Consider the following 14,823-nt stretch of genomic DNA (forward strand, 5'->3'; position numbering starts at 1 on the left):
GGAGAAGACTTACCACGCTTATCCGTATCTGAAACTACACTCCTTGCAGGAAGGGCCACATCCCCTGCATCTTGACCTCGATCAACATTTAACCCCAAAGGCACCTGAGCCCCTGCCTGTCCATCAGTGACCATAGGCATAGAAGGTTCAACCTGTGGAACAGGAGGAGGGTCAGAAGAGACAATCCCATGATTAGGCTCCACAACCAATTGGGCCAAGCAACTAGATCCCGGAATAACTTCTTGCTGCCCCAGCTCATCTAGGACTTCAAATCTATTAAAGGTATCCTCCTCCTGTCTCTCCATCATAGTCCTCTTGTGACCTTTATTACGATTGCGAGCCTTAACCTGTACAAAGCCCTCAACATCCTTTTCCTCTCCTGAATTTGACTTCTTCCCTTTATCAGCCCCAAAATTGTGACGAGGAGGGGGCGGAGGCTGCTGATCGACCGACTTGGCCTTCGGGCACCTACACAGCAGGTGACCATATTCATGACAAAGTCGACACCGGAAGGGAAGGGTCTCATAATCAAGTTGCTGCACCCAAGAATATGGCCCTGCGCACATTTCAACTTCATCTGGCAGTGGTCTACTCAAATCAAGCTCCACACAGATTCGAGCAAAAGTCATGACCTTCTTCCCAAGGGTTTGGGTTGAGGACCCTACCGGTTTCCCCAGCATCGAAGCAAGCATATGGAAAACATCCTCCTGACAACACTCTATTGGAAATCTGGGCAGCCGAACCCACACTGGGACCCGATTCGGAAGCTCCTCAGAAGGGTTAAATCCTGCATGCCATGGCTTGACAAATAGCCCAACTTGGTTGTAAAAATATGGCCCTCCTTCAAATACCCTATTACGATTTGACATGCAAGTGAATGTAACCATGAAAAAGTTGTTCGCAAGCAACGTGACCTCCATTTCACCCTCCGGCTCCCAGATTCTCTGAGCCCAGTTTTCTAGAAATTGAAGGGATACTCTTAAACCCAGAAATTTACAATACAACGAATGCTTTGAATAGTATTCCACATCGTCAGCAATCATCTCGTAAGGGATTACCAATTTAGGTCTTTCTTTACATCTCTCCAGGCACCCGTTAATCTTTGTGATCCGAGAACTGCTGGATGTATTCGGTGCTGCAACCCCAGAATTCTGAGCAAAAAGGGCATTATCAAACACCCTCTCCCCTTGATTTGGCGGATGCATGTCCTCCGCATCATGCAAAATGATGTTCGGTGAAACCCTAAACGGCTCACCCCTCGACATCCTTCCACCAGCCTGGATTAGACACCGTGGGGGACCCCTACCCAGGCGCCGCACAACCCCCGGTCCTCTCTGCCTGCAGAACAACCCAAGAGCCGAAATCACCCGGCCAAAATGGCGTTACAGGCCAAACACCAGCCCTCCCGCCGACTGCAACCCTTCCCCCCGCAGGCGCACGCTCAAAAAACTTTGAACAGAGCTAGGGCACGACTGCCCTAGCTCGACGACCTCGCACAGATGCCCATCCCGTAGCTTTGCAACAACCTCGTCAATTGCATTCTCATCCAACTATTATTTTTCTTTTCCTATTTATTTAAAAAATAATTACTTGTGATCTCCACATTAGCTCATGTTGTGATCTATATTTAATTAACTTTTGATTTTTAAAATTGATTTAGGTTTTAGTTTAAATTTATTTATTTATTTATTTTTATATTAGTTTAGATTTTTTTAAATTTTTTAAAGTTTCTATAATTTATTTAGTCGAATATAATATTTGTTAGAGACGTCGTTATTTTTCATATTATTATTATTTATTTCTCTTATTAAATTTTCATAATAGATTTTTTGATGGAGTTTTTTTAAATGATTTTTTTCATATTTGATAAATTGAATTTAAATATATAATATTTATTAATCTATTTAAAATATTATTTTATTTAAATTAAAAATTATTAATAATCTAATTCACATAAGATTATATCTTAAAAAATAATTATATTATCGAGCACCTATCAGCTTATCGTTGCAAGCACAAAAGCGTGCAACTGCTAGTGATATTATAGGCAAACTTTGTTAGTCTTGATTTTTTATATGAAAAATAGGATTTTCTTTAGGTACTTCCAAAGTAGGTCATACAAATTTTGTCATTAGTCCAAATTCACTTTGGATAAATATAGTAGAAAAAGTAAAATTGTTGTTTTGGCTCAATTTCTCTCTTTATGACTCAATGCAATCAAAGAACAAATATGAGTAGAAACAACTTTAAAAAAAAATATGGCTAGAAAAATATTCTTCTCTTTCCAATTTTGAGATGAAAGTATCTAAAGAAAAATCTATTTTTTGTATGACCTCTGAGACTTATACAGTTTATGTTATTTTATAATTTTTTTTTACAAAGTTATTGATAATGTTGTTTTAAGTGATTTGAACATGGGTAAATATGTTTACCATTAAAACCCCACCATGGAATTGCAATATAGATTATTATTTCCTCAATATTTTTTTAGCCTTTTACATCTCAAATTAATCCTAAAGATTCAAGTTTTAGAAGAACATCATCTCAAATTAATCCTACAGATTTAAGTTTTAGAAGATAAGATAAGATAAGATAAGATAAATTTATTAATTTGTCCAATAGGAGATAGACAAGGGTATATGGGACTAAAAACTTACAGAACAAGAAGCAAAGAACTAGCAGACCACCAAACAGTGGTTGGGAAAGAAAACATAAGAGAAAAGAAAACTAGATACAAGACATAGACTAAGAGTTCTTCCTAGGCTGGAAGAAGTCCAACACTGAAGGATACATACCCAGATGAGGGAGAGCATGTAGCCATTTTTGAGATTTCCTGGTGCGCTGACACTGATGAAGATAAAGATAAGTGTCATGCCTACCCTTGGTTGACCTTCTTATTTAGTGTCAGATTCTTTTAGGTCAATTTTTTGATTATGTTTTGTGATTAGCAGTGTTGGATTACCATAATTGATTAATTGTATTTTATATTCAGTTAATATATGTGCTAAGTTACTTTAGTACTAGTTATTCCAATTATTTCTTGATTGTTTCAATGATGATATATATGTTCATATATTGACTTTAAGTTATTGAATGATGCTAGTTAGATGAATGATTTTAATGTAGTTTCTATGGATACTTACCCCATACTTGCATGTGTATGGTGTGCATGTATGTTTTCTTTATGTTTGACATTTCTGATATGGTTGAGGAAGAGAGCCATAGTCACCTGCTAATTGGGATCTACACGATGCACCACTTCCTGTCATTGCCTATTTAGTTTAAAATATATGTGTATGCACATGCATGGATTTTATGTAGATTGTAGGTACCAGGTGTAGACACCTAAAAAACCTTTAGAAAATAAAGTATTTTTATTTTCTAAAAAATTCCTGATGACATCATCATTAATTAATTAATTAATTATTTAATTAATTAATTTATTTTTATGCCATTAAATCCCTTTATCTTAATTAAAAATATTTAATTAAGAAATCCCTCCCAAAAATGTTTAAATCTTATTTAAACATTATTTTCTTATTTATTAATTATTTAATTAATAAATTGACCAAGAATCCCAAAATAAATAATTTATTTATTTTTTCCCAAAAGTTGGCCAATTTCCTTAAGACCAATAACCTCTTCCAAAATCTTCTAATCCTTCTTTAATTTTGATTAAAGGCTAATCTCATCATTTCCTACCCCTAATCCCAACTCAAAATATTTAATCAAGATTAAATATTAATCCTCATGTTTATTAAAAATATTTTAATAAATATCTCCTCAACCCAAACCCTTGAAATAAATAAAACTTTATTTATTTCATAAAATCTTATCCTAGGAAGTTCTAGGCTCTTCTAGAAAGTCTTCATCCTCATCCAAAGCCTAGACTCTTCTAGAAGATGTCTTTAACCCTAATCCTAATCCCCTCCTAACCTTGTCACATTCCCTAAACATGGGTTAAGACTTGCTAACTCAAGCCAAAGTTAACAAATATCTCCTCCCTCACCCACCCTCATTAATTGCAATCCAATTGCCATCCACTTGCCTATCCCTAAGCTAATCCTAAACTATCCTAATCCATCCTCTAATCATTTGCACAAGCCTAAGCAAGCTTAAAACCCTCCTAATCAAGTCCAAGTCGAAATTGCTCTCATCACCCTCAAAATATCTCAACCACAAAACTTTATAAAGCCCACAAAGTCATAAATGTTCTTAAAAAGCACTTATGAAGGGTCTTTATGAAGATTTTATCCCTTGAGCCTCCTTTGTTGACTCATCCTTCCCCTTTCCTCCATCCTCTCACCATGTGACATGTGTCACTCCTTGATTGGTTGTAAGGAAGCACAATCCATGTGCTCTCCTCTCATGCAATCTAAGCCCTCCATGAGCTTTTTCCCATCCTTGCATCTTAGCCCTCAATCCCTCAAGCCTCTTGCCTATAAATTGGATCCTTCCCCTTTGCAAAATAACACAATCCATGAAGTAAAGTCATAATGCCATTTTGAGAAGCCATTTTACATCAAAACCATACACTCACACCCAAATTCCAACTCCATTTGAAGCCCTTTTTGAAGCATAAAGCTTGAGCATACATCCTATCTATTTAGAGAAAGCTACTCAACAAGAGAGCTTCTCATTGAGAGAGCCCATTAATGGCTCATATTCTCAATTGAGAGCTCATCTTAGTCTATCTTGAAGTTTATGAATTTTTTTTAGTTTGTAGAAGCTTTATTTAAATTTGGTTTCTATTAGCATACTAACATTGCTCATATACACCAGGTATTGACTTTTTTGAATTGCCACAATGAGCGTACCCTATCACAATATCTCAATGGTAAGAGAGGGGAGATAACTTTTGAGTCCAAATCCTATCCTTAAACCATTTGTCCTAAAAAGTAGGGCAAGAATATGAGTGGTCTACCTTCCAAACTCATCAAAAGTGACATAAATTCGTGATTATAACCTTTGAGTTTGATCTATTTTTTGTACTTTGTTATAGGTTTGCATTTAGTCTTGTGGGTCTGTGAGTATTTTCTATTATATTAAATCAAGTTAAAAGATAATTTAATGAAAATTTTATAAAGAAAATTTGATATTTAATTATATTTAATTAATCAAGAAATTAATTAAATAAAAGAATTAAATTTAAAGATTTTGTTCAAGTTCTAATTTTGGTGTATTTATATTTATTTAATTTAATAATAACTTATTTAAGAATTTTGTTTTAATAATAAACTCTAAATAATATTATTAGTTGAATTAATAAATATATTATTAAAGCGTCTAATGATTTAATAAGAGAGAGAAAACATAATTCAATAAAGTTTGTTTTAATTAAATTGCATAAAGCTTATGCATGGAATTAAAATATAATAAATTAATTAAAGAGAGAAAATAAATTAATTTAATAAAGATATTTTATATTGCAAAAAACATGAATGAAAATGTAAAAGATAATTAAATATTAAGAGAATAATGATCATCAAGTTCCCTCACATGATTGCACAATCAGAGCCCCAAATTTAAGGGAGAACACTTTATCAGAGATCTAGAACTCATTGTTGTGGGAATTTCTGGGAAGGAGGGTTATAGAAAAAGTGGATTGTTTGCGTGTTCTATGTGGCCATTGTTTTAGCATCAGATCTAGGTAGGATCTTGTGCTTTATTTGTACAATGGTTTTCATTCTTCAAACTTCTATCTTCTATGTGTCTGTTGTGTATTCTGGTTTCAGATTATTATTTGGGTTAAAACCCTTATATGCATGTTTATTGTTCTTTGATTTAGAAATATCTGTTTATGCTTTGAGAGATTGAAACCGTCATTTTACAATTATTGCTCTTCATTTCTTGAAAATATTTGTGTATGAATTTGATTATTCTTCATTTTTGGAAACCCTCTGTAAGCGATATGATTAATTGAAACCCTTATTTAGACATCTTTATTATTTCTTCATTATTGAAACATTTGTCAATGGGAATCAAATTGAAAACACTCGTGTTGTGAGTCAACTAGGGTTTGTTCTCAAAATTAGATCTATATTAAATCAATCATAGGTTTGGACAAATTATTATTATCCTTATGAGACAAAAAAATTTAAAAAAATAGTAGAATAGGAATTCATTGGAAAAAGTGGTATTCCAGGTCTGTACCTGGAGATTAAATTAAAAAAATCAAATTTGGGTGGGTGGGGGACCACCACCTCCCCACCCAACCTTTTTACCTCCATCATGGTACATGGGCCGAGGCATCCAAAGGTAGCAATAGCTGCCTTGGCAGTGCTATGACTACCTTGGGTAGTGTAATGACTGCCTTGGCATGCCGTGCACTAGCGACCTTTTTTAAGGCAGGCCGACGGGCCTAAAACATGAATTGTTTTAAATGTATTTATTTTATTTTTAATTTATTAAATTTTTATTTAATAAATTTTTTAAATATAGTTAATTTTATTATTAATTAATTTAATTAATATGAAATGTAATTAGTAAATTTAAAATAAGTTTTACTATATTATTATTATAATAATTATAGTTATTAATAAATTAGTATAATTTTATTAATAAGTTTATAATTATTATTTTGAATAATATAATAATTATTGTTTAATAAATGCATTAGTGTTATTAAGTTAGTTGTAAGTTGTGCAGTTTGGTTTAAATAGGGTTTTATCAAGTGGGTTTAATTAAACTATTTATTTTGAACTTATTGATTGATTTATCTAAGTGAATCTGATGTTTTGACTAACATATTGAACTATGAGACAATGTTTAAACAACCTTTTATGATTTGTCGAATGTGGAGACTTGTGTGAATTTGAGAACTTTAGCAAAATTGTAATACATGAAAATGAAAATGAAAACTTGAAAATTTATAAGTGAAGCTTGAACTTTTATGTTTTCAAACCTTATGGTTATGGTAATTCCTTTTGTATGTACTCTTTATGACATGTGGATTACTGTGTTGGGTTTTAGGGTTGACTTAGCTTTGACCAGTCAAGTTGTATTACCAGAGGCTTGGGAGTTTTTCTGTGATGTCATGATGGTGTATTGTATATGATCTTTTATACTCAACCATGGTAATGTGTCTTGTATGCTCTATGAGGTGTTTTAATCTATTGGTTGTTATTGCTTTCTGGTGTTCTTTTGTGAATTTGGTGTGGCCTATATGATATAACCTTTGAATCTTTGATCAATTGTATTTGGATTGCTTTCTAGTCACTTGTATAGGACTAAGGTGTTTGTATGATTTTTTTTTTGGTGATGTCATGTTATGACATGGACTGAATTATGTGTACTTTCTTGGATCACTCATGTTAGGATGATCGTACTGGTGGAATCTGTGATTATGATCGGTGATTTTCAGTACTTGTCAGTTTCTTTTTTAAGAATTGATGTATAGTATGTGGTATTTTGTGATATTTTGATTTTATTGAGCTTAGTGTAGGTTATCTGTATGTCATGTTGGGAAGTGGCTCGCAATGGAGGCAAAGGCCCTAAAGAGGCTGGCGGGTAACCCATTGTAGGTTATTTAATAAATGATAACATTTCATTGAATGGGTTTAAAATGAATTAACAAGATATTGGTACTACAGAAAGTCACTAGGGTGCTAGAGGATTAAAAGACTGGCCTGACAACCTTAGAGTTGACTCATTAGTATGCCTTGTCAATGTGAAAGGATACTAGTGCTGCATAGAGTCACTAGGGGGCTGGAGGATTAAAAGACTAGCTAGGTAACCTTAGAGGTGGTTCATACGATGACATTTTCCATATGCATAATAGATTTCCTATGTATCTATGTTTGCCTCTGGGTTTAGTTGATACTTGTGTCTTGGCACCTTTGAGTTAGATTTCTCTCAAGTGATTCCTTGAACCTAGATGTTGGTTTTGATTTTTGATTTTTTCATCCATTTGGGACTTGACTTTATCTCCTGAGCATAGTGCGAGTGGACCTTTTTGGGTTCCAGCAGGTTGGGTGGTAGTGCGTTTTCTTATACCATTAAGATTTGACCATTGGATGTCATTGCTGGATGTGTTTGTGTAGATGTTCCTTTTTATCTGATCTTGTATTTCTATGATGGATGGTTATATTTTAAGTCTATTATATTTTATTTCATATATCTTAAGAGATGTTCTAATCTATTTCATGATTTATAATATTTCAGCCCTTCATACCCTGTGACCTGTACAGTGGATGATGGTGCATTATGATTATTGTCAACTGGAATTTGAGATGATTGTATATTGTTTAAATAGAATCATACTTGTACATTATTCTTTGATGTAGATTTATTATATATTGGATTTAGTGTTAATTAAAAATTAAATGTGATTCATCGTCATGGGACCATTAAGAGTTGTAACCTATTTATGTGTTGTTGATGCATGAGTGTATGTTAACTACTTCCACTATATTTTATCTCTTGTTGTTATTATCTTAAAAAAATGTTTGTCAAACTTAGTAAACCTTTAGATTAACTTCTTTTGGGTCACATGGCGGGGCATTACAATAAGCTCTGCGGGGTCTCACAGATCTGGAGTGAATAGTGGTGGAGGTATTTGAGGGCTGCTTCACACCCCACCCTAAGGGCATGGGTGAGAAGAAGTCCATAATGAGCTGCTCTGCAGTCTTCTTCATGGGGAATAGAATTTGTAGGGTGTGATCACAAAGCCACATTGCCTCTCAGAGATAAAGCACCAAACATCTCTAATCTATATAGATGAAGAAGGATGTCAATGAGCTGCACTCTTTAAATACACAATAAAATCTCCCTCTAATCTCGTAATAAACAAGGCAATGTAAAATGAAGTGTAACTTAGTCTCGATCATGACCAATGTGCATAGCCTGCAAATATGGCCCTCTCTATCAATGTGATGGTCTATTTGGGCTTGTAGATGGTGGGAACCAACCTTGAAAGATCCTAACATGACCCGAAGAGTATGACACCAACCCTGAGCTAAGTATCTGGGTTGAGCAATAATTCCATCCTGCATGTCCAAAAAGTGCTCAACATAGAAAGCTATCCTTGAACTTAACCCCCCAGGTGGGTTAGTCCAAGTCGTAACAAGGTACCATTTGTAGATGTCAAGTTTGACCAACTCATTCAACTCTTGTATGGAAGGGATAAGATAAGAAGGAGCATCTAACAAGAACTGAAAGGGGGACAAGCAATCAATGTCTATCATGATGGAGATTAGAAGGGATGTGGCCTGGGCGTACTAACAACGGGCTCTCATAGAGGTGTTAGATCTGGAAAGTATAACTAAGGAGAAGTATGCAAGGTAAGAATATCTATCCTGGCCCTTTGTGAAGTCTACAAAGCATCGAAGATCATGGATAAACCATATCAGGTCAAAAATAGCCCCCCAACCTAAAGGGATGAGCTCCAAACTTAGCAAGAATGATACTATGGAAGATGGAGTGATGACATCTGATAATCAACTAAAGGAAGAGAGTCTAAATACACTCAATGGAGGTCCAATCTGAATCAAGCAATGATGGTCCCCAAACAACTGAACCCTATAGAATAGTAGGTCTGAGCAGAGAGTCTAGGGGGGATAGCTTGGATGAGGTGTCCTAGAAATGGTGTCTTAAGCTCTATCTCTCAATCATGGCAAGGGAACCCATGCCTTTGCTAATCCTGGGTTGAATGGCAGCTCTCAAACTAAAACGAGGACTGAAGAACTTGACCTCGAGATAAGTGTATGAGGAAGTGAACTCAATCTCCTGACCTTGGAAGTAGAAATGTAAGTGTGAGGTCTTTAAGAAATTGAAGACCATGACCCGAGTCTTCCCCAAGTTAACCACAAGCTGTCTTGAGTCACAAAAGGAGGCTAAGCTGTCAAGAGTTCTCTGGAGGCTCTCGGGTGAGGAGGCAAGAAGAATCACATGATACACAAAAAGAAAGATGGAGACTAAAACCTAATGTAAGTAACAACCATCACCTAGAAGGGATGAGTCTTTGATGAATCCCTCAAGATCATCGATGTAGATGCCAAAAAGAGTGGGGAAGAGGGGGCACCATCATCTCAAATTAACCCTAAAGATTCAAGTTTTAGAAAGATCAACTTTTAGTCTCTTATAAATGATGATGAATCCAGGTTGAAGTGATTGACACTTGCATTAAGATGTACAACTATTCCTCCACCATAAAGTTTTGAAGAAGAAGAATAAGGAGATGGTGAGCTGAAAGTGTGTGAGTTGGAAGTTATGGTAGTGCTGCTATTGTTATTAGTGGGATGAGCTGTAGCTGAGAGAGTTAATCATGAAGGATGGGAGGAATCATGAGGCATTTCCACATTCTTTCTTGAATGGTTTCTTCCTCTATGCATCTGGTGCTCACAATATTATGAATCAAGAAATGCATCCTTTGAGTAAGGCCACTTTTTGCCATCTATTCTCTTGCATCTACCAGGCTCTGGGTCATAGTTTTTTCCAGACCCCAACTAGAATGCACTACTCCAAAGAACTCACCACTAAAGAAACCCATGTTCAAAAACCCCACAAAATTTGATCTTTTTATTACGGACTGCAAAAAAATAGCATGCCCCATTAAAGAATCTTTACAAGTACAAGTTCTAGTCACATTTTGGTTGTAATCATGGTGAGCTGAAATCTCATTGTTTTATGTTATCCATTATCTATGTGAATGTCTTAATTAGCATTTCCATCATAATTTGTTTATGCCACATGCATGAACATGGGATGTTTATCCATTATCTATGTGAATGTCTTAATTAAAATACACCCAAATGGGTTATGGGTTTTATAATCCACAACTACATAGATATTTGTAGGTATTTAAATGAATTGTTCTAAGAGCATACAAATGAAAACAATCATTTGACATAAAGCATTTCCTTTGATAGATGCCCAATAAAAATAGATATATCAAACTAACAATAAAAACCAAATATGTGTTTTGATGGTTAGTGACATCCATGTAAATGATCAACTAAAACTAACAAACATGTTCTTATCGAGATCCATGGAATAAAACACCTAAAGCAACTAGATATAGAACAATATGACCAAAATGATGCTTGAAAGTCATCTAATTGTGAACCATACCAACCACAATAACATGATTGTTGATTGCATAACACAACAAAGGTTATGATAATATGACATTTAAAATGTATGTAAAGCTACCCTCATAAAAAAATTGAGTTATAATAACATTTAAGGAAGGCTATACAAAAATCTTACTATCAGGAGGATGATTATGTGGATGAAAGAGGCCTATAGAGACAACCTTCGATCTTTTCTTGATAGGAACAAGAAGATTAAGAGGCACAATGATTCCAGTCACTGTGTACTAAAGATCAATGCTTGATGCTCTAGTTTCTACCACTGTGATGGTGTGAAAGGAGGCCTAGCCCCATGTATCTGCATCTAGATTTGCATTCCACTACTATGATGGTTCATTATCTCTACGCCCATACATACACTGTTCTCTCTAGATTCAATAAGCTTTGATTTTGTTCAAGCACACTGCATTCCCTAGAATGGAAACACCAAGGAATTCAAATGCTCCTAGACAGACTTGAGACTTGTTACTTTTGCACCCCTCAAGATGGGAATGGGTGATCCATGCAAAAGGGCCCAAGTTTCTGGTTCTTTATTTGTAATTAGGTTAATAATAGTATTTTCCCACTTGTCCTCCTTCCTTTATCCCTAAACCCTTCTTATATAACCCATCCATTAGTAATTAGTACATTATTTTGCCTCTAGTGGATATAAACCCTAAAGCATATTAATAAAGCATTTCCCACTTGTCTTGGGCTTGAATGACCAAATATTACTTTTTTTTATGGTAATTAGTATAGTGGGCCACCTCTTCTCTTTGAGAGTGTAAAAAGGTAGTCCAAATGGGGTTCCTTCTGTTATGACTTCAGATCATACTGAAACATGCTACTTGACTACTTGACTATTGTACAAACAAGGATGATTTTTTTGTTGGAGCCGGAGAGGAATTTGTAAATCAACAAAAGTAGAAGCAGTAGTAGTAGGAGCAGGGGTAGCAGTTGGGTTTCTTCTAATAATATAATGCACACTAGAGAGAATCAACAATGAAAGACCCAAATCACTGACATATGGATAACACTCAATAATGGCTATGGTAGTTATCATTTCATGACCACTATACCCATGATTCACTATCGTATACCCCTGCTATAGTGTTTTTGAATGTTATTTGACTAGTTCTACATTTTATACATGAATATCTTCAACTATGAACTAAGATGAATTATAAGATGGGGCTTGTGAAAAGATCCTTCACTCTTTTTATCTATGCATTGTGGTGACTCTTCTTATGGAGGCTACTTGTGTCACTATTCTAGTTCATTACTTTTTAGATCCCATTCTCCTTTAACAACACTATCATTTCCCTTTTCAATTGTATATCTTATTATGATATAACAATACTATGTCTGTCTACTACTCAAAAGACTATTTTTGACATCAAAGGACTGCCATTTAGTATCATTTCTTTTACATCGAATCTATTGTGACATTTAATAGTTAGTAATATTTTATTTTTGCATAGTCATCTCCCTCTATTTTGGTCATGTTTATTGTTTGTTGGCTATGTTCAAGTGACAGTCAATAGTTATTAATCTTTGATTTTTGTTGTCCTGCATTTTGTCACCACAAAATGTTGGTAACAACATGAAACTTTTTCAAGCTAGTTTCATGTATCTCTAAGTTTGAATTTGATATTCAATTGCTTAATGTTGATCTATTGATCAATTTCAATATGTATATCAAATCATTTTATTGAAGGCTTTCATCAAGTCTTTTTTATTTTTCTTTCTATCAAGCCTTTGCTTGATTTTTGAGGCCTTCACCATCATTTTCTTTGATTTTGAGTGTGTGTTTTTTAGTTTTTAGTCCTTTAGTCTTGCTCAAGTCATGGCTTTTGGTTTCCCCTTCGATTTGATCTAACTTAGAGTTTAATTAGAGTTGTCAGTCAAGAGATATGACCATTCTAGTGCCCAAAAAGTGGACACTTTTGACGGAACAACAAAGATTAAAAATATTATGTTATATTTCTAATTTGACATTCACTTTTTGAAAAATATAACTTAAATTCACTTTATGTTATGTTTTTAAGTTATTTTATCTTTTAAATTTTCACTTACAGTAACTATAGTGCACTTTATGTTATATTTTTAAGTTGAGTTACTTTTTGATTTTCCACTTAAGTGACTATATTAACTATATAGTTCAATTTAATTTTCAACATTTAAATCAAATGCTCTAGTAAAGATTACTTTTAAAATAGTATTTACATATTATATAATTAATATGATATGTAAATATAATTTATGTCTCACTTAAGTAATATTTTAATGAATTTAATTTGACATGTGCTTATTTAATCACTTAAAGTCATCAAAAGTGGACATTTTATATGTCATTACATGTAAAATTTATCAAAAGTGGACTTTTTACATGCCATTGCATATAATTTTCAACTTAGAAGTATTAATCCATCAAAAGTAGACCTTTTTTATGTCTCTGTATATTTAAGTTATCATAAGTGGACATTTTATATGCAATTACATGTAAAATTCATCAAAAGTGAACATTTTACATGCCACTACATATAAAGTTCAACTTGAAAACATAAGTAGACCTTTTTGATGTCATTATATTGAAAGGTATGCTTTATGTCTTTGCATCAAAAATGTGAGATATAACTTAAAATATGCTAGTCACCCCAAAAGGTGCGATTTTGATCACTTGCATATTTTAAAACATGCTATGCACCCAAAAATGTCCAATTTTACCTAAAAGCATGTTTTAAATGTGTATTGCCCTCCAACAGGTCCAATTTTGAAGGAATGCATACATTTGCCTTCCAAGAACCCAATTTTGATCATTGAGAGAGATTTTCTTGATAGTTTTGCATGAGATATTTTGTAATAGGGTCATTTTTTCTTAGCCATTGATTTTCTAGCATTGAAAATGGATTTATCTTGCTGAAAAATATTTTTTCAAACTCCTTCCAAGGGCACAGTTTTATAAAAATCTTCAAATAAATCCATTTTTAGTGATTTAAATCACATTTTTACAAGGAAAAGAGGTATTTTGGCATATTCAATCATTGAAAATACATCAAGGGTCATGTTTTTCCATTTGGAAGTGAAAAAAACTCATATTATGCCTTTTATGAATCACATTTTTGCTAAAAATGCCCCAAAAATTAGGGTTTAATCCACTTTTATGCATTTTGAAGCCATTTTTTAACATCCATGTATTGGAATTTGGGGAAGTCTTTTTTATATTCACAAGTCAAAAATAACTCAAAAACATGCTTTTTTGGTCACATTTTTGCAAAAATGACCTAGATTTTTGCATTAAAAAGTCATGTTTTTGTTAAAAAACTCAAAAAATGGCATTTCAGCCCATACATTTGGATCAAGAGGGATTATTTTTTAGTTTTAATGTGCGCTATTTTCTTTGGAGACCACCTTTTTGGCCTTCTCATGTCAAATTTAACCATTGAATGTCCATTACATGCAAGTACGAAAAAAGTCAAAAAATTGTTTGAAAATCCAGATTTGAGGGAGAATTTGTCTTCAAGTCTATAAAACTTGCTATTTTGGCTCTTTAACCTCCAAAAAAGTGGACATTTTCAATCTTGCTTAATAATTCATGATTATCTTGATATTTTAATGCATATTATGGCTTGTTATTGTACAGTTGTCCATATATATGCCATGAAAAGTGCATTTTGCCTTTAAAAATGCTAAAAACTTCCATTTTCACACTTTTGGAATTTTCCCAAATTCCAAATTCAAATGTGCATGTTGA

The 14,823-nt window shown here is 33.8% G+C and overlaps 1 pseudogene; it reads right to left on the reverse strand.

Moving 5' to 3' along the window:
• Window positions 1-10,070: 10,070 nt before the first annotated feature.
• Window positions 10,071-11,442, reverse strand: LOC149546257 (growth-regulating factor 1-like; annotated as a pseudogene).
• Between the last annotated feature and the right edge of the window lie 3,381 nt (window positions 11,443-14,823).

The sequence above is a fragment of the Cupressus sempervirens genome, chromosome 7 (assembly GCF_028749045.1).
Source record: "Cupressus sempervirens isolate cs-2001-9-10 chromosome 7, ASM2874904v1, whole genome shotgun sequence".
Lineage (NCBI taxonomy): Eukaryota > Viridiplantae > Streptophyta > Pinopsida > Cupressales > Cupressaceae > Cupressus > Cupressus sempervirens.